The 21,977-nt window shown below is 46.6% G+C and overlaps 1 protein-coding gene across 2 annotated transcripts in view; it reads right to left on the bottom strand.

The window, feature by feature from the left end:
- RAB23 (RAB23, member RAS oncogene family) overlaps positions 1-21,977 on the bottom strand; it is a 907,660-nt gene that overhangs the window by 149,758 nt on the left and 735,925 nt on the right. The window lies entirely within an intron of this gene.

Raw genomic sequence — 21,977 nt, 5'->3', positions numbered from 1 at the left:
GCCGGGGTCCGAGACCCTCAACAGAGCCCTCTCCACTACATCAAAGCCGGGAGCCGACCTCGACCAAAGGATCCGACAATCGGCTCCTCGGATCCGAGGAGTGGACCGAGCCGGGCGCTGCGCCGGATCCGGGGACAGTACGCCCGACACAGACGGTGCCGGGAGCACTGATCCCCGATCCGGCTCGGATCCAGGCTCCGAGAGGTCGGGTCCGGCACTCGAGGGCAGGGTCGGATCCGGTACCAAGCACCATCGGCGCCGACCCACCCCGGCCCGGCTGCTCGCTCCAGCTGCTCGAACCCGGATAGCGGGTCGGAGAAGGAGCAATAGGCTTAAAAGGGTGTTGAGCTCCCCCGGAGGGGGGAGGCAAGAGCACTCCCATCTGCATCTGGGCCTGGATGAACCTTCTCATCATCCGTCCAGATCAGCATCAGAAAGGCTATGTGTAGATTCGACGAGGCTACCGAGGTAGGCCTGGAGTGCCTCCTCGATAGCCTCGACGGAGATCGGGTCTCCTCCTCCTCAGGACCCGTGAAAAGCACACAGGGGACCGAGCCGAGAAGGAGGAGACCAAGACAAGGAGCTGGGGAGAAGCTTGGCTGGCGGGGCCGAAACAGAGGTCTCGGCCCGCGCTTATGGTGCTTCTCCTCCGGTCCTTTACTAGCATCCCTCTCCTCTCCAGAAGCGGGAGGTTGAGTCCCAGGAGCAGGAGGGGTGCCACAGGGGAACAACAGCCACAGTTGTTAAGGAGCGGAGGCCGGAGCCGAGTCTGGCGGTAAAGACCCGCCAAGACAAGCTTGGACCTCCGCTCCCTCAGTGCCCTGGGGTTGAACCCTGCACAAATGGAACAACCAGATGTGAGGTGTTCAACCCCGAGACACTTAACACACCGAGTGTGGCCATCAGCCGGTGAGAGCTTATGGCCACACTCGAGCATTTGGAGAAAATAGATTTAGGCTGATCAGCCATAATCTATAAAGCTACTGGGGTCCGGAGACCCCTCAACGAGAGCCCTCTCCACTATTATCCAAAAAGCCGCAGGGGAGCCTGACCTCGACCAAAGGGATCCGACAATCGGCTCCCCACCTCGGATCCGAGGAGTGGACCCGGAGCCGGGCGCCCGGCTGCCGATCCGAAGACAGCAATGCAGCTCCGACACAGACGACACCCGGTAGGGAGCACTGATCCCCCCGGATCCAGGCTTCGGATCCAGGCTCCGGAGAGTCGGGTCCGGCGCACTCGAGGGGCAGGGTCGGATCCGGAGTACCGGGCTTGCACCATCGGCGCCGACCCACCCCTCGCCCTCGAAGCTGCCTCGGCTTTCCAGCTGCTCCGAACCCGGATAGCGGGTCGGAGAAGGAGCAATAGGCTTAAAAAGGGTGTTGAGCTCCCCGGAGGGGGAGGCAAGAGCACTCCCATCTGCATCTGGGCCTGGATGAACCTTCTCATCATCCCGGTCCAGATCAGCATCAGAAAAGGCTATGTGATTAAGATCTCGTGAGGCTACCGAGGTAGGGCCTGGAGTGCCTCCTCGATAGCCTCGGCGACGGGAGATCGGGTCTCTCCCTCCTCAGGACCCGGTGAAAAGCACACAGGGGACCGGAGCCGAGAAGGGAGGGAGAGACCGAAGACCGACACTCGCGGAGCTGGGGGAGAAGCTCGGCTAGCTGGCGGGGCGAAACAGAGGTCTCGGCCGCCGCTTATGGTGGTGCTTCTCCCCGCCGGTCCTTTACTAGCATCCTCTCCTCCAGAAGCCGGGAGGTTGAGTCCCAGGAGCAGGAGGGGGTGCCACAGGGGGAACAACCCCGTAGCCACAGTTGTTCCCTAAGGGGAAAGCGGAGGCCGGAGCCGAGTCTGGCGGTAAAGACCATCCAAGACAAGCTTGGAACCTCCGGGCCCTCAGTGCCCTTGGGGTTGAACCCTGCACAAATGGAACAACCAGATGTGAGGTGTTCAGCGGGACCGAGACACTTAACACACACCCGAGGTGTGGCCATCAGCCGGTGGAGAGGAGCTTTTATGGCCACACTGCAGACATTGGAGAAAATAGATTTAGGCTGATCAGCCATAATCTTATAAAGCTACTAAAAAGTAACTTAAAACAAAAAGACACACAGGCCCAACACACACACACTCTACACAACTTAGCGAGGGGAGGGAAAAAATTGCCAATTTAACTCTAATATAAAACTATCAAAAGAGGGAAACCTAAACTTTCACACAGAATTACACAAAAAAGCTTAAAATTTTCTGTTTAACAGGTAATAAATCACCACTTAGCTGAGAGGCTATAGATGCCAAATCCAGTCACCAATGCGCAATAGCGAGATCTGAGGTCATGAGGGTAGAGGCAGGGCATTATGGGTGAGGGGAGGAGCTGAGAGCTTCAGATCCATAGCTGGAAAACCATGCGGTTCGGATCCGATATCCGGATCCATAACCCGCAGTGGTTGCAGACAAATGAATATCCTACTTCCAGATTCCGTCGCGGTTTGCACGGCTTTGTCTGATCGTGCGCCTTAGCATGATAAAGAAAATGCCGGTTAAACAAGGTTAAACTTTTTCTGGCTCCGCCAAGTCTGCTCTTCAAATTTTCCCTTAAGGAAGCTTTACTCTTAGTATAACCAGACTACTCATCTCATTGTATTATAAGCCTAGCACTTGTTCTCAATACTTCTCTACTAAGTAAGCACTCTCGTACTAAGTAAAGCACTACATCTACTTACCACCCCTGTGAATATCCACTTCCCTTAAAGGTATACCACTCCCTTATACTGTTCTAGCATGTCGAGTGGTAGATTACTGGCGTCATCTCCAGTTCAGCTGGTCAATCTGGGTATCTTGAGACAATGCTACAATTGTCTCATGTACAAAGACAACCCTCTCCTCCTCCCAACAAACACAAATACATGTGAGAGATGCAACTATATAGCCAAACTGGAGGCTGAACTCTCTCAACTCAGGGCTGGCATGACCAGACAGGAGGAGATGGCAACCACACACACAACAATCCCAGTCCCACATAGACCTACCACAACTGCAAACCAAACACATAAAAACACAAAGACATACTCGGAGGATCTAATAAAAAACTTACCAAAACAACAGAGGCTCCCAAAGCAGACATCCAAAAATCCACCACCTCAAAACAAAACACATGCAACACATACTTCAATAAATCAGTGTGTCGACCAATCGCAGCTCTTAAGGCCAAACACCTTGCCTGATACACTAGTAACAGGTGACTCCATAGTCAGACACACTGATGTCCCACTGACCAGGCTGAACAAGGAGAAGGTGACTGTGAGCTGTCTATTGGGAGCTAGGATCTGCCACGTAACACACGCACTCAGGTCACTCCAAAGCAAGTACAAGTAAGACTCCATCATTGTCCATGCTGGTGTGAATGACCTGAGACGTACCTCCCTGGACTACATGAAAAGAGACAGAGGAGCTCTCCGATTATGTAGCCCAGGCTGGTATGACCCTGACCCTGAGCAGCATCTTGCCCTCACCAAGAATGATACCACAATACAAAGACAAGATGATCAGCTTTAACAATTGGCTCAAGTACTGGTGTCATTCTAAGGGGATCCAATGTCTGTCTGCCTGGGATGATATGTTGGACAAGCCACGCTGCTTCGCAAGGGATGGCTTACACCTGTCTCCACTGGGCTTCCGGATATTGGCTAAGGCTCTTGCCACCCCCATAGTGCCTTTTTAGGCAAGGCTCAAAAGACAAACCCACCTCCTTAGAAAACAAAATGGAAAAAACTATGGGTAATGCTGCTCAACGCCAGAAGTCTAAATCTCAAGATGCAGGCACTTGATGCACTCCTCAGCATGGAGAACATCGACGTCTGTGCAGTAACCAAAACCTGGTTCAAGGCTCCTGAGAGCACCCCAGCGCTACCAGGCTATACCTCGTATCATGCTTTTCGGCCCCAAAACCCGGGCCGAACCACAAAGTGAGGGGGACTGTCCATATTCATAAAGGACACCCACACCTCCAGGTTAGTAGCAACACATGAGGCATCAGAGACCATACAGGTGCAACTAACCATAGGCAAAACTGCTATACAACTGGTAGCATGTTACAGACCACCCTCCCAATCTCAAGAACCCCACTCAGCCTTCCTGAAGACATTGGAGGATATGAATGTATCACAAAATACCATCATACTGGGAGACTTCAACTACGCAAACATAGATTGGGTACATTATTCTAGCCCTAATACCCTAGCCCAAAGGTTCCTGGAATTCATAAATTGAAATGCACTGGAACAACTAGTCACCTCTCCCACTAGGGGAGATAATATACTAGACCTGATCATCACAAACATGGGGACAAAATGCTCCACACCGGAAGTATACCCCTCACTAGTGAGATCTGACCACAAACGAATCACCCTGGATATACATATCCCACCTCCACCCCCAGCACAAAAGACCACAGTGAAAAACTTCTCAAAAGCAGACTTCACTCTTCTTAAGACTGAGATGGTATCCTTTAAGCCCACTGTGCCAGTGGATACCACATCCCACAATGCCGAATCCTTCACAAATGCTTTCTATGGACATCTCCAAGAATGCGTGGATCATGCAATCCCAAACAAATCCAAGTCCCTCTCCACCAAATGTAAGCGTCCTGTCTGGTGGACCTCAGCCATAAACAAATTGTATAACAAAAGAAGGAAGCTACTGCACGTCAGAGCCAAATCCCATGAAGGGAAGACATCTCTGATCAACATTAGCAGAAAACTACGTTCTCTCATAAAAACATCCAAGGCAAACTTTGAGAGAAAAATCGCTAAGGACACTAAAGATAACCACAAAGCCTTCTTCAGCTATGTTAGAAACCTGGTCGGAAACCCTCAGATATGCTCAGAGTTGGTTCACAACAACAAAAAATACACTGAACCCACAGATATTGCTAACATTCTGGCTGACAGGTTCAGTGCAAATTTCTCCCCTCCTTCACCCCCAAAAGAAGAAATACTTATCCCAGCTGAATGTAATCTCCCTGTCATCTCAGATGTCCAAGTGAGAACCACCCTAAACAAAGCAAAAAACACAGCATCAATGGGACCCAACGGCATCCCGGGGTGCGTGTTACGTGAACTCCAAGAGGAGCTAAACCCACACATAAAAAAGCTATTTGCTATTTAACCTTAGCCTTACTTCGGGATATGTACCTGAACACTGGCGTACAGCAACAGTGGTCCCACTCCACAAGGGGGGTGCCTCTACAGACCCTGGAAACTACCGCCCCATAAGCTTAACTAGCCTGGTCTGCAAAGCTATGGAAAGAATCATTATGGAACTCAAACAGAGACATAGGGGACCTACAGACACTTGACCCCACCCAGTTCGGCTTTGTAAAGGGCAGATCCTGCCTTTTAAACCTGGTTGACTTTTTCGAAACAGTCACTAGAGCCATTGATGAGGGCAAAGCAGTCCATACAGCATACCTGGACTTGGCTAAGGCCTTCGACACAATACCCCACTCAGGCATCATAGATAAGCTAAACAGCTTAAAAGTAAACCCTTATGTCACTAGATGGGTTGCAAACTGGCTAAAGGACAGAACCCATAAAGATAAAATCGCTGGAGCAATGTCAGACTCAAAGCCAGTCACAAGTGGTGTCCCACAGGGATCTGTCCTGGGACCCCTCTTGTTCGGCATTTATTTCTCAGATGTTAAAGCAAACATGGGAGGGCTGTGGCTGACAAAGTTCAGATGACTGCAAACTAGGCGCCATAGTCGATACACCAGCAGACACACACATCCTACACAAAGGCCTCACTGAAACGGACAACTGGTGCCGTAGTCACGGCCTTAAACTAAATGCCAAAAAATGTATAGGCATCCCTTTTGGAAAAAACAAAGTACCCACAAATTATCACACAGACAGCAACCCACTGAGTACGGAAAAAGTAATCAGAGACCTAGGGACCCAAGTAGACAGCGACCTCTCATTTGACACCCACGTTGCCAAAGTGGTTAGAAAAACATTCTACCTTGCACACCTCATCATGAAGGGATTCACATCCAGATCCAAGGATGTCATTGTACCCCTATATTCCTCCCTCATCAGACCCATGATTGAGTACAATGCCCCATTTGGTATGTACCTCACCCGGCATTTGCAACAGCTGGAGAGACCACAAAAGTACCTCACCAAAAGGATCAAGGGTCTCCAACATACGTCTTATTCTGCCAGACTAAAGAATCTTCAGCTCTATTCAGTAGCATACCGCCTGCTCAGAGGTGATCTCTGCCTGACGTACAAGGCCATGTCCAATCAGGATCTGATGGACATGCTCCACCTCAAAAAATCCAAATCCATCAGGACCACGAGAGCTAAAGACTTAAACCTCGGCACAAGTATGAATAGGACATGCTGGAGGGATAGATTCATAACCCAGAGGCTTCCCATGCTTTGGAACAGGATCCCAGTTCAGATTAGGCACAGCCCCTCACTGACTCTCTTCAAGAGAAATCTTGATGAGTGGATGGGAGATCGTAAGTTTACCCCAGGGGTCACATCTGTGTTACTGCTAGACAGGGGCACAGTAAACTAATTCTATTATATAAGGGGACCTTCATTGTGTCACTACTAGACAGAGGCACAGTATTCTAGATTTATTCTGTACATTTTTGTACCATTTCATGGGGTGGCAAAAGCCACATCACTATGGCTAGGCTTACAAATGCCCCAGGGCAGATAGCCTAGTACTATACTATGAAACTATACCACACAGTAACATTTTTTAGTATCACTATCAACTCTCAAGTGGACAATTTATACGAAATGCTTTTCGAGTACTAACATCCCCAAGATGGCAGCCCGATTTTCATGTAACGATATAACTTGAATTTTTCTTTTACCAGTTTGTGTACTGCTATTGCGTGATTTTCTTGTCGGAAGTGTATCTCTTGTGAGTTTGGTGCACTGCAGTCTTTAATCCGGTAGCAAAAGATAAGTCATTTGTTATGGCTGAAAAGGTAATTCAGTCAGGTGGTTTAATGGGAAAAGGTGCAGCTAAGTTAGTCCATAGTTTAACAAAGTCAGTCTGTATTTTTTTTTCAACATGACTTTACCTGAAAGGATTGCCATGTAAGTTGTGTGCGTTTTTGGTGGGGTGTCTTTCTCCTCGGTGTCTGGAGTATTCTCAGTTGTGTTTGTCTTGCTTTATTATGAATTCTGAGTATGATTTTTTTTTCATTTCACGTATGGAGCACTTTATTAAACAAATACTAAAACAGAGCAGCAGCAGCTTCACAAAAGTAAAACAGAGCACCAGCAGCCTTAAGCTTACTGTGAGGTTTAGTCCACCAGCAGCCTTAAGTGGTGTTGATTCTGGTAGGGAGGAACCATGCACTTTTATGTTTAAATTTAAATTCACGTTAGTGTGCGTGCATTACAGGTCTCGCGTGCGTTTACAGGTCCTGCAGCTGTAAAAGTGTTGGGGGTGGTTCTCCCTCCCCCTCACCCTATGGTTCCGGTGCCCATGTCCACAGGCAAGACCATTGTTCGGACATTGGTTTGTGCAAGAAAAAAAGGATCCCCAATGGGGTACTTAGCTTTAGACGTTTTCAGCTGTATTTCAAACTCTGATAGTAACCGACCAGCACACTTGCAAACTGCTTCTGCTACGGGCTCCATGGCAAGAAAGACTGATGTAATGGCATCGGCTGCTCTCCTTTATAGCACTGAGACCTGATGTCAGGCAAGCAACAGCAGCCGATGTAGAAAAACACTGACTCTGGTATTTGGCCCAACCGAGGGCTACCACAGCAGGGATAACCCACAGGTGATGATTGCAACAGTGAAACATGAAGAACATCAGGACAATGCACTTAAGCTTCTCCATGTTAAAATCACCATAGTCAAAATTCAATACCACTCCCTTGCAAGCTATAAGTCCACCTCTATGATCCAAGAAACCCATACCATGTGTCTAAACTTATTAAAAACACTAACCATCCAACCCAATATCATATTCATGGGTGACTTTAGTTACCCCAGTATTAACTGGGAATCCTATAATACACCAAATGCACAGGCACAGATATTCCTGGATTTTGTAAATACAAACTCCCTGGACCAGAGAGTCAATACACCAACCAGGGGTGCAACTATACTGGATATGGTCCTCACTAATATGGGACACTGCTGCGCACCCCTTACTGTAATGCCTTCCTTAATAAGGACAGACCATAAAACGGTCTCCTTTGAAGTAAAAATAAAACCTGGACCCCCAGCTAAACCTGAATATTCAGGAAATATTCTAAGGCTAACCTCCTGCTATTAAGTGAGAACGTGGCAAAATTTCAAGCCCCCATAAACCATGTGAACACTGCTGCCTATGCAGAACCGTTTAAAGAAACCCTGTGCAAACATGTTAATAGCTGCATAGAGGCAGTTGTACCTACCAGAAAGAAGTACATAACTCAAAAAACAAGCTACCCTGGTGGAATCACAATCAATAGGCTGCATTACAGGAGGAATAAAATCATGGCAAAAATTAATAGGTGCAACACCCAGCAGGATAAAAGCACTCTCAAACTAAACAACCAACTCAGAGAACAAAGAAAATCTACCAAAGCCAGATTTAAGTAGGTTTGGCCTTCCAGGCCAAGGACAGCCCACAAAGCATTCTTTAGCTATGTCTGCAACCTCAAAGGCAATACACTATTACACTATTGTGTGCAGAGCTCATTGTAAATGCAGCCACCTATACTGAGCCAGAAGACACAGCAAACCTCCTCACTGATGAACTCAGCTCCCAACTTTACCCCTCTCTCCCCCCCTCAACCTTCCCTCAGGAAATATAATCAAATATAACCTCCCCCTATTATCACTAGGGAACAGGTCTTTAATGCTCTCTCTAAGACAAAGAACAATGCATCAACGGACCCAGACAATATCCCAGGATGCCTTCTAAATAGCATTAAACATGACCAGCCTCTGGAATTACTATTTAACTGTAGCCTCCAAACAGGTTCCGTGCCTTATGAATGGAGAAAGGCAGCAGCTATTCCTCTGCACAAAGGTGGGCCATCTACAGACCCTGGAAACTACAGACCCATAAGTCTCACTAGTTTTATATGTAAAGCCATGGAAATATTTATCATCTCCATGATAATTCGAGATATAGTAAACCTACAGACATTAAACCCAACTCAGTTTGGTCTCGTCAAGGGCAGATCATGTCTACTCAACCTGGTGGACTTCCTTGAGAAGGTCACCAAAGCAATGGATGATGACAAAATTATTCTCACAACCTACCTTGACCTGGCAAGGCATTTGACACAATACCCCACTCAGGCAATGTTGGCAAACTCAAGAGGTTAGGTACAAACCCGTATGTCATCCACTGGATAGCCAACCGGCTCACAGACAGGACCCAGGAAGTTAGAATTGGGGACTCCACCTTGACAAAGAGGCCAGTCACAAGTGGGGTGCCTCAGGGATCAGTCCTTGGCCCTTTCTTTTTTGGCATTTACTTCTGAAAAGTCAAGGCTAAAGTCAGTGGTCTCTGGATGACTAAATTTGCAGATGATTGCAAACTAGGAACTGTCATTGAATCTCACACTGACACAAATGTTCTCCAGGAGGGGCTGACAAAGAAACAACTGGTGTCAAGAGCCATGGACTAAAACTAAATGTCAAGAAATGCATAACCGTATCCTTTGGGAAATCATCCATCCCTGGTAACTATCAAAGGTTCATAGGTAGGTACTAGGCTATTGGCATTAGAGCCTATATAAGCCTAGCCAAAAAGGTGTCCTGGCTTTCGCCACCCAAGAAAATGATTTTCCTGTGCCCCTGTCAAGCAGAGCCACAGAGGTGATCCCCAGGGTGAATTTCCTATTTCCCAACCAATCAAGATTTTTCTTGAAGAGTGCTAATGAGGAGCTTTCTTTGATATAAACAGGTAGTTTGTTCCAGAGTATTGAAAGTCTCTGGGACAGGAATCTATCCCTCCAGCATGCTCTGTTTATTGTATTGACAAGGCTTAGGTCCCTAGAGCATGTAGCTTGGAGAGATTGGGATTTCTTTAAGTGGAGCATGTCCAACAGCTCTGGGTTTGACATAGCTCTGTATGTTAGGCAGAGATCGTCTCTGAGTAGGCGACATGCGACTGAGTAAAGCTGGAGTTTGTGAGATTGTCAGCGTAGGGCATCTGTTCGAGGCCAGTAATCCTCTTTGTGAGGTATTTCTGCAGCCTTTCCAGTTGTTGTACATGTCTTGTGAGGTACAAACCAAAAGGGGCATTGTACTCTATAATGGGTCTAATGAGTGATGAGTAGAGGGGAACAATGACCTCTTTTTTCCTGGATGAGAAACCTTTTGTGATGAGGTGTGCCACTGAGAAGGATTTCCTGAGTACTGTGGCGATGTGATTATCAAAGGAGAGACTATTGTCCCAAGGTCTCATCACACTTTCTGTGTTAAGTAGACTTACCACCTATGTGGTGTTTCATGGGTACAGAGTTTTTACCAAAGGGGATGACAATGCACTTTTTGGCCATGGCTTTGACACCAGGCATCTGTCTCCGCGAGGCCCAGTTGTAGGATGTCCACATCATTAGGAGTTTCGATTATGGCTCCTAGTTTGCAGTCATCTGCAAACTTCATTAGCCAAAGACCTTCTGTGTTAGCCTGTATGTCAGAAAAGTAGATACCAAACAAGAGAGGACCCAGGACTGAACCCTGTGGTACTCCACTTGTCACTGGCCTAAAGTCGGATTTGGAGTCTGCTACTTTCACAGTGTGGGTTCTTTCAGTGAACCAGCTGGCAACCCATCTTGTGACATAGGGATTTATGCCTAGTTTAGTGAGTTTATCCATAATTCCAGAGTGGGGGATGGTGTCAAAAGCCTTGGCGAGATCTAGATAGGTAAAAGACTCAGCACAGCTCCTCGTGGTGTCCTGCAGAGTTCTACAAGCAGCAGAGAGTGAGAGTGTGACTTTCCTGGATTTATAAGCATTTTTTCTGGCTTTCGCTTAAAATTACTGCATCTCAACTGCATTTCGCTTAAAAAACAGCTCTGCATATTGTTTTTACTGTACTTGTGTTGAATTTATACTGTTAGCACTTTAAAAAGTTATTTTTTGTTTAATTTAATTGTTACGCTAACACATTCAAGTGTGCTAGCCATTTTATAGCATTTACTGTTTGTTACTGTATCTTTTTCTCCTTTCTCTTTTAAAAAAGAAAAAAAAAAATATCCTTGTTTTCCCGCTTTTCTGAACAAGAATAGTCCAGTCTTCAGATTTTGCTGATCTCTGGGCTTTGTCTTAGTTCCTGTGCTATCCATATCCTTATTTGGATAAGAGGAAGCTTCTTTGTTCACCAGTGGGAGTGGGGAGCACTGAGCAACCTATTTGTCCCTAGAGGATTGGTTCCAGCCCAGCAACTTGTAGTTTATTGGCCATTTTGGGTCAATTCCTGGCCCTTTTCAACCCCCTGATATAAAGCGCGCTTTAGCGCGAAGTTGCTCATAGAGCAGCGCCGGTTAATCAAGTTTATACTATTTCTGGCTCTGTAAAGTCTGCTCTTCAATTTTTCCCTTAGAACTGTTCTACTTGCAATCTCAACAGCCTATACTCTATCTGAAAAGCTCAGCACTTGCTCCTAAAGCATTTTGTATACAGGTAAAGCACTCTTAAACAAAAGAAAGTACTTCATTCACCTAAATTCCCTTGCGTACCCATTTCCCTATAGGTCCTTTCTGACTCAGTTACACAGCAATCTTTTTCACTATTTCTAGCATGTCGAAGGGTCAGTTGCTGGCGTACTCTCCTGTTCAGCTGGTGAATCTGGGAATCTTGAGGCAATGTTACAATTGCCTCATGTACACAGACAACCCTCTCCTCCTCCCAACAAATACAAATATATGCGAGAGATGCAACTATACAGCCAAACTGGAGGCTGAACTCTCAATTCAGTACTGGGAAGACCAGTCAGGAGGAGAAGGTAACCACGCACACCACAAACCCAGTCTCACATAGAACTATCACAACTGCAAACAAAACACAAACACACAAAAACATACTCGGAGGCGCTGATTAAAAATCTACCAAAACAACAGAGGCCTCCAAAGCAGACACCCAAGCAACCACCACCTCAAGACATAGCACATGCAACACATAGTTCACAAAGTCAGTGTGCTAAACAGTCACAGCCCTTAAGGCCAAACAACATGCCAGACACACTTGTAATAGGTGACTCCATAGTCAGACACACTGACGTCCCGCTCACCAGACTGAACAAGGAAAAGGTAAGCTGCCTGTCGGGAGCTAGACTCCGCCACATAACACAAGCACTCAGGTCACTCCACAGCAAGTACAAATATGACTCGGTCATTGTACATGCCGGTGTGAACGACCCGAGACGTACCTCCCTGGACTACATGAAAAGAGACATAGAGGAGCTCTCGGATTATGTAGCCCAGGCCGGTATGACCCTGACCCTGAGCAGCATCTTACCCTCACCAAGAATGATGCCACAGTACAAAGACAAAATGATCAGTTTTAACAATTGGCTTAATTACTGGTGTCATTCTAAGGGGATCCAATGTCTGTCTGCTTGGGATGACATGCTTGACAAGCCACGCTGCTTCAAGGGATGGCTTGCACCTGTCACCCTGGGCTTCTGGATATTGGCCAAGGCTCTTGCCACCCCATAGTGCCTTTTTAGGCAAGGCTCAAATGACAAACCTACCTCCTAGAAAACACAAGTGGAAAAAACTAAGGGTAATGCTGCTCAATGCCAGAAGTCTAAACCTCAAGATGCACACCCTCGAAGCCCTCCTCAGTATGGAGAACATCGATGTCTGTGCAGTGACTGAAACCTGGTTCAAGGCTCCAGAGAGCACCCCAGCACTATCAGGTTTTACCTCATATCATGCTTTCCAGCCCCAAAACTTGGACCGAACCACAAGAGGAGGGGGAGTATCCATATTCATCAAAGATACCCACACCTCCAGGTTAGTGGCAACGCACGAAGCATCAGAGACCATCCAGGTGCAACTAACCATAGGCAAAACTGCCTCACAGTTTATAGCATGCTACAGACCACCCTCTCAAACTCAGGAACCCCACACAGCCTTCCTGAAGACACTGGAGAGTATGAATGTCTCTCCAAATACCATCATTTTGGGAGACTTCAACTACCCAAACATAGACTGGGAACATTACTCAAGCCCCAACACCCTAGCCCAAAGGTTCCTAGAATTCATAAACTCAAATGCAATGGAACAACTAATCACCATTCCCACAAGAGGAGACAATATACTAGACCTGATCATCACAAACATGGGGACAAAATGCTCCACACCGGAAGTACATCCCTCTTTGGTAAGATCAGACCATAAATTAATCTCACTGGATATCCACATCCCGCCCCCACCCCCTGCACAAAAGACCACAGTGAAAAACTTCTCAAAAGCCAACTTCACACTTCTTAAGACTGAAGTGGTATCCTTCAAGGCCCCTGAGCCAGTGGAAACCACAACCCACACTGCTGAATCCTTTGCAAATGCCTTCTACGGGCACCTTCAAGAATGCATGGATCATGCAATCCCAAATAAAACCAAGACCCATTCCCCGAAAGGCAGGCGCCAGGTCTGGTGGACCCCAGCCATAAACAAACTTTACAACAGGAGGAGGAAGCTACTACATGACAGAGCAAAATCCCCAAAAGGGAAGGCATCTCTGATCAGTACTAGCAAAAAACTACGATCACTCATAAAATCATCCAAGGCCAACTTTGAGAGAAAAATGCAAAGACACAAAAGACAATCACAAGGCCTTCTTTAGCTATGTTAGAAACCTGGGTGGAAACTCCCAGATATGCTCAGAGTTAGTCCAAAATGACACAAAATACACTGAACCCACTTGACATTGCCAACATTCTGGCAGACAGGTTCAGTGCAAATTTCTCCTCCCCCCCAAAAGGAGAAATAACTATCCCAGCAGAGTGTAGCCTAACATCTCAGATGCCCAGGTGAGAGCTGCCCTCTCTAAAGCTAAAAACACAGCATCAATGGGACCGGACGGTGTCCCGGGCTGTGTGCTACATGAACTCCAAGAGGAACTAAACCCACACATAAGGCTGCTGTTTAATCTTAGCCTTACTACAGGATATGTACCCAAAGAGTGGCGTACAGCAACACTGGTCCCACTTCACAAAGGCGGTGCTTCTACGGACCCTGGAAATTACTGCCCCATAAGCTTGACGAGCCTGGTCTGCAAAGCTATGGAGAGGATCATTATGGAACTCAAACAAAGACATTGGGGACCTACAGACATTGGATCCTACCCAATTTGGCTTTGTCAAGGGCAGATCCTGCCTTTTGAACTTGGTCGACTTTTTTGAAACAGTCACTAAGGCCATTGATGAGGGCAAGGCAGTTCACACAGCCTACCTTGACCTTGCAAAAGCCTTTGACACAATACCCACTCGGGCATCATAGACAAACTCACCAGCTTAAATGTAAACCCATATGTCACAAGATGGGTTGCAAACTGGCTCAAGGACAGAACCCACAGGGTCAGAGTTGCTGGAGCTATGTCAGACTCTAAGCCAGTCACAAGCGGTGTCCCACAGGGCTCAGTCCTGGGACCCCTCTTGTTCGGCATTTATTTTTCCGAGGTACAGGCAAACATAGGAGGATTGTGGCTGACAAAGTTCGCAGATGACTGCAAACTGGGCCATAATTGATACTCCAGTGGACACAAACATCCTTCAGAGAGGCCTCATAGAAACGGATAATTGGTGCCAGAGCCATGGCCTTAAGCTGAACGCCAAAAATGTATAGTCATACACTTTGGGAAAAACAAGGTACCCACAAATTACCACATAGGTGGTAATCCATTAAAATCGGAAGAGGTAATCAGGGACCTAGGGACCCAGGTTGACAGTAACCTCTCATTTGACACTCACATTGCCAAAGTGGTTAGGAAGACCTTCTATATTGCCCACCTTATCATGAAGGGTTTCACATCTAGATCAAGAGAGGTCATTGTGCCCCTGTACTCTTCTCTTATCAGGCCAATGATTGAGTACAATGCCCCATTTGGGATGTATCTCACCAGACACCTGCAGCAGTTGGAAAGACCCCAAAAGTTCCTCACCAAGAGGATAAAGGTTCTTAAACATATGTCATATGCTGCCCGACTGAAAAAACTCCAGCTCTATTCAGTCGCATACCGCCTACTCAGAGGTGATCTGTGCCTGACGTACAAGGCCATGTCCAATCCGGAATTAATGGACATGCTCCACCTCAGAAAAACCAAATCCATCAGAGCCACGAGAGCAAGAGACTTAAACCTCAACACAGAAATAAATAGGATGTGCTGGAGGGACAGATTCATAACCCAGAGGCTTCCTACACTCTGGAATAGAATCCCAGTCCATGTTAGGCAGAGCCCCTCACTGATTCTATTCAAGAGAAATCTTGACGAGTGGATGGGAGATCGTAGGTTTACCCCAGGGGTCATCTCTGTGTCACTACTAGACAGAGGCACAGTAAACTAAACCCTAAAAGGGCGTAGTATTCTCATCCTAAGGGGTGGTGAAAGCCACAAACACTCTGGGCTAGGCTTATAAATGCCCTAGGGCAGATAGCCTAGTACGAACCTATGAACCTATGATGGGCTATGTGAACCACCTTACCCTCGTCTACAGCTTTGGTGACTGCTTCAAAGAAGTCTGTCAGGTTTAGGAGTTATGATCTGCCTTTTACAAACCCAAACTGGGTGGAGTCCAGAGTTTGGAGATCACCAATGTCTTTGTGTATTAGATTCATGATGATACGGTCCATGGCCTTGCAAACCAGGCTTGTTAGGCTAATGGGGCAGTAGTTCCCAGGGTCTGCAGTGGCTCCCCCTTTGTGGAGTGGGATAACCATCACTGTGCACCATTTAGTGGGCACAAAGCCTGAAGTGAGGCTATGACTGAACATGGTGCTTAGATGGGGTGCCTGTTCATTCTGCAGTTTATGTAGAACACAACCTGGGACGTTGCATTCTTGCGGTATAGAGATGTGCTCTTTCATGGGTGAGGGGGGGGTAAAGTTAGCACTGATCCTATCTGCCAGGCTGTTGGCAATATCAGTTGGGTCTGTATATGTAGTGCCATTGTGCTGCACCTCAGAGCAGATCTGAGTGTTGCCACTGAGATTCTTGACATAGCTATATAATGCTTTGTGGTTGTCTTTAGAATCGGTGGCGATTTTGTTTTCGTAACTAGCTTTGGAGGATTTTATGAGGGATCTCAACTTCTTACTGAGGCTGACCAGGGAGTTCCTCCAATCATGTAATTTTACTCTTTTTTTGCAACAGTTTCTTTCTTCTGTTGTAGAGCGTGTTTATGGCAGGGAAACACCAGATTGGCTTCCTATTTTTGGAGGATAGCATCTTGGTTCTGTTAGGGATAGCACAGGAGTCAGAAGTCGCACCTCTATTGTCCATCTGCATGGGTGTTGTGAAGTTTACCACTTCTGTCTTAAGAAGCATGAAGTTGGCTTTGGAGAAATTTTTTATGGTGGTTTCCCTAATGGGGGGGCGGGATGTGGATGTCTAGGGTGATTAGCTTGTGGTCGGATCTGACCAATGAGGAATTGACTTCTGGTGTGGAACACCGGTCGCCCATGTTGGTAATGACCAGGTCTAGGATATTGCTGCCCCTGGTGGGGGTGTGGATAAGCTGATCCAAGGCACTGGAATTTATGAATTCCAGAAAACGTTGAGCAAAAGATTTGGCACATGAGTAGTTTTCCCAGTTAATGGTGGGGTAGTTGAAATTGCCCATTATTAGAGTGTTGGGTTGTACCCTAATATTTTCCAGTGCATCAAGAAATGAGGAGTGGGAATCCTGGGGTATGGTGGGGGATCTGTAGCAAGTTACAATTTTGATTTTGGTCTTGCCCAGAGTTAGTTGCACTTGGATAATCTTGAATGCATTATGCTGAGCAACTAGCCTGGAGGTGTGGATATCCTTAATGAATATGGACACACCTCTGCCTTTAGTGTTTCAGTTCAGGTTAGGTGGCCAAATGATGTGGCATGAATTATAGCCTGGTAATGCAGGGGTGCTCTCTGGAGCCTTGAACCAGGTCACTGTCACTGCACAGATGTCGATGTTCTCCACTTTAAGGAGTGCCTCAAGTGAATGCATTTTGAGGTTTAGACTTCTAGCACTGAGTAGCATTACCCTCAGATTTTGCTTGCTTGTACCTGTTAAGGTGGTGAATTTGTCATATGAACCTTGCCTAAAAAAGGCACTATAGGGGTGGCAAGAGCCTTAGACAGTACCCGGAATCCCAAGGGCAACAGGTGCAGGCCATTTCTGGCAAAGCATTGTGGTCTGTTGGTCATGTCATCCCAGGCAGACAGATACTGGATCCCCTTAGAATGACACCAGAAGCTTGGCCAATTGTTGAAGTCAATCATTTTTGTCCTTGTACTGTGGTATCATTCTGGGTGATGGCAGGATGCTACTCAGGGCTAGGGTCATACCTGCATGGACTACAAGATTGGACAGCTCCATGTCTCTTTTCATGTAGTCCAGGGAGGTATGTCTCAGGTCATTCACACCAACATGGACAATGACAAAGTCATATTTGTACTTGTTGTGGAGTGACGTGAGTGCGTGCATTATGTGGCGGATCTTGGCAGCCGACAGTAACTTTCTCCTTGTTTAGCCTGGTGAGTGGAACATCAGTGTGCCTGACTATAGAGTCACCTATGACTAGAGTGCTGGGTACGCTGTTAAGCCTTATGGGCTGTGGTTGAGTGGCACACTAAGTTTGTGGGCTATGTGTCATTTGGGTTGTGTTGGCGGGTGGAGGTTGCTTGCATTTCTGCTTTGGAGGTCTCTGTTGCTTGAGCAGATTTTTATTGAGAGCATCCGTGAATGTAGGTGTGTTTCATGTTTCTGTGTGTGTGTTTTGGTGGTGTAGGTTTTGAGGGACCATGTGAGGAGTGTGGTGTGATGCAAGTGTTTACCTTCTCTTGACTGTCTAGTCCAGTCTTGGGTGACAAGAGCTTTGCAAGTGCATCTTTCACAGGTTGTTGTAGTATTGGGTGGTAGGAGGAGAGAGTTGTCTGTGTACATGAGGCAACTGCTGCATTTCCCCAAGAAGCCCAGATTCATCAGGTAGACAGGAGAAAATACCGAGAGTTGACCCTTGGACATGCCTGGATAGGTGCTTATTTATTAAGTACTAAAAACTGTTTTACTCTAGACAAGTGAGGAAAGTTGAGTGCTGTAGTAATTTGTAGCTTATTTAGTGCTTACGAGTTCTGAACAAGTGTTGAGCTCAAAGAAAGAGATTTTAGTGCTAAAACTAAAAAACTGGCTAGTTCTAAGGGAAAATTTGAAGAGCAGACTTTATGGCGCCAGGAATATCTTAACCTCAGCTAAGCGGCTATGCATAAAGTGTAGATTTTTTTTTTTTACCTCTTACACTTGTCCCAGCAGTCAAGGACTTAGGGGACACACATAGATACTAATCTAACCTTTGATCATCACGTGTCTACAGGGGTGAGGAAATTATTCTATATTGCGCAACTTATAAACAAAGGTATGGCATCTAAGTCAAAGGAAGTCATTGTTTCATTGTACTTGGCATTCATCAGACATATCATTGAATACAATGCCCCCTTTAGTATGTACCTAACCAGGCATATCCAACAGTTAGAACATCCACAGAGGTTCCTCACTAAAAGAATACAGGGCATAAGTTATATGTCCTATGCAGACCATCTCAAGGCCCTATCCCTGTATTCGGTTTCCTACAGGCTTTTGAGGGGATATACATGTCTGGCATACATGGCATTGTCGAATCCCACTCTGATGGACCTCCCGCATATCCACAAAACAAACAGCACCAGAATTACTTGTTCTGAAGACTTAAACCATGGCCGTGGTATAAATATGACCTGCTGGCGAGATAGGTATGTATCCCAGAGATTACCCAGTCTATGGAAAAGGCTTCCTATCCATGTGAAGCAGAGTTTCTCCCTAACCCAATTCAAGTGAACTTGGACAACTGGATGGGAAACTGGAAATTCATTCCTGGTTTGGCACCTATGACTCTAATGGACGCAGGTAACCTGTAAATGGTTCATCTTCCAGGCCCATGCTTACACTTATCAAGAATATCAGAACGAACTTGTCAGAGCTTTAGGATGCATGACTAAGCTTAAAAAGGCCCTTGTGGTCGTTAGCCTAGTAAACACCTATAAACCTTTTCCTGGAGTCCTTATCCTTCTGAACAGATTCAGGCTTCACTTTCTCAGACCATTTAAAGGTGTTTTGAGCCCCGGTAGCTATAGAAGAGGAAGTAAAAGTAAGAAAGCCCTTCAACACCAATTTAATCTTCTGATCACTAAGAGCTCTAGTATTAAAACCTGCACAGATAGTGCAGTCGGTATCTAAATGGGCCACACCCAAGCAGTAAACATACTCCCTGTGGGGATCAGAATTGAGAATCTTATAGGTTCATAGGTTCATACTAGGCTATCTGCCCTACGGCATTTATAAGCCTAGCTAGAGTTGTGTGGCTTTCACCACCCCTTAGGTTGAAGAATACTATACCCATTAGTTTGCCGTGCCTCTGTCCAGCAGTGATACAGAGATGATCCCTGCGGTAAACCTACGATCTCCCATCCACTGGTCAAGATTCCTCTTGAACAGAGCCAGTGAGGTGCTCTGTCTCACATGGACCGGGATTCTGTTCCACAGCATAGGGAGTCTCTGGGTGATGAATCTGTCCCTCCAGCACGTCCTATTTATATCCGTGTTGAGGTTTAAGTCTCTTGCTCTTGTGGCTCTGGTGGATTTGGATTTTTTGAGGTGGAGCATGGGTTGGACATGGCCTTGTATGTCAGGCACAGGTCACCTCTGAGCAGAAGGTATGCGACTGAATAGAGCTGGAGTTTCTTCAGTCGGGCAGCATATGGCATATTTTTGAGCCCCTTTATCCTTTTGATGAGGAACTTTTGGGGTCTTTCCAATTGCTGCAGGTGTTGGGTAAGATACATTCCGAATGGGGCATTGTACTCTATCATTGGTCTGATAAGTGAAGAGTACAGGGGAACAATGACCTCCCTTGACCTGGATATGAATCCCTTCATAATCAGGTGGGCAATGTAGAAGGTCCTCCTAACCACTTTGGCAATGTGAGTGTCAAAAGAAAGGTTACTGTCAACTTGGGTCCCCAGGTCCCTGATAACCTCTTCTGTGCTTAATGGATTGCCACCTATGTGGTAACTTGGGGTTACCTTGTTTTTACCAAAGGGTATGACTATGCATGTTTTGGCGTTTAGCTTAAGGCCATGGCTCTGGCACCAGTTATCCATTTCTATGAGACCTCTCTGAAGGATATCTGTGTCTGATGGATTTTCAACTATGGCGCCCAGTTTGCAGTCATCTGTCTTTCCACCCTATCTCCCTTTTCCTACCCTTTAGAGGTGCACGTCCCTCACTGGTGTTAGTGGTGAGGATTGAGGCTCCTTGATTACTGGGCCAGGGCAGGGGCATCACAAGTACCATTGTTGATATGCCCACAGGAAGTGTATTTTTCAAAGCCAGTCAGCTTATCTACCAAGAGTCTTAGAGGAAAGGAGAAGAGTTAAAAATACTATATTCTAATACATCTTTTTTTTTTTTTGTTAAATTAAGACAGGAGAAGTACCACCAACAATGGTATAAAGAAATCCCCTCTAAAGGGTAGGAAAAGGGAGATAGGGTGGATAGACATGAGTATCAACAATGGTACTTGTGATGCCCCTGCCCTGGCCCAGTAATCAAGGAGCCTCAATCCTCACCACTAACACCAGTGAGGGACGTGCACATTGAGAGGATGAACAGTACACACACACAGTAAAGTACAATTTCCCTTAAGAGCACACCCATTGGCACAACTATAGGGTTAAGATCCCAGCTGAGTGGTCAAGCCAAAACCTCCAGCACCATCTCCATCCAACCAGTGCTTCGTGTCCGTACCCAAGTAGGTGACACACACACACAGATTTGATTTATATGCAAACACACAGACACTCCTGAGGAAGGCTGGCACAGGTTTTCCAGCTATCCCCCCTTCTACCCAGACTATACAGTAGTACCACCTGCCACCAACCACATCAGCTACTATAAAGGCCCTTACCAAAGGGTGTCCAATTCTACTGTGCAATGTTACTACTATCCAAATAGTAAGTGTGACTAAGACTTGAAGGCTATTCTAGAATGGCCTGTAAAGTATCACCAAATACATATGCAAGTACTCCATGAGCTTACATATCTCTATGCAAAACCAGCCACAATTAAAATGGCTTCCACTTTGGCTGGTTCTGGCCTGATCTTACCACTCCCCACTCTATGTCCCAGGTAGGAGACCTCTGCCATACCCACCTGACATTTGCTGGGCTTAATGGTCAACCTTGCCCTCTGTAGTTTGCCCAGCACCTCCCCGACATGCTGAAGGTGCTCTTGCCAGAAATGGCTGTAGATGGCAATATCATCTTGGTAAGTAAGGGCAAATTCTCCTGCTCCTGCTAGGATATGATCTACCAGCCACTGGAAAGTTGCTGGGGCATTTTTCATCCCAAAGGGCATCTTTGTGAACTCATACAAGCTAAAAGGAGTCACAAAGGCTGACCTCTCTCACTTTGAGAGAAGGGCACCTGCCAGTAACCCTTGGTAAGATCAATGGTGGTAAGATACTTAGCCCCACCCAACTGCTCCAAGGCTTCATCTGTCTTAGGCATGGGGTAACCATCCGACTCTGTGTGACTATTTAATTTCCTGTAGTCCACACAAAACCTGGTGCTAGCATCCTTCTTAGGTACCAGCACCACTGGGGAGGCCCAGGTACTGCTGGACTCCTGAATTACCACTAGTTCCAACATTTCCTGTATCTCCTCCCTCAGAGTCTGACTCTCTCAGGCACCCTA

Source organism: Protopterus annectens, chromosome 2.part1 (assembly GCF_019279795.1).
Source record: "Protopterus annectens isolate FY-2018-M chromosome 2.part1, PAN1.0, whole genome shotgun sequence".
In the NCBI taxonomy this organism is placed as follows: Eukaryota; Metazoa; Chordata; order Ceratodontiformes; family Protopteridae; genus Protopterus; species Protopterus annectens.
Note: the sequence above shows the minus strand (reverse complement) of the source record. Positions and strands in the feature narration are given on the sequence as shown.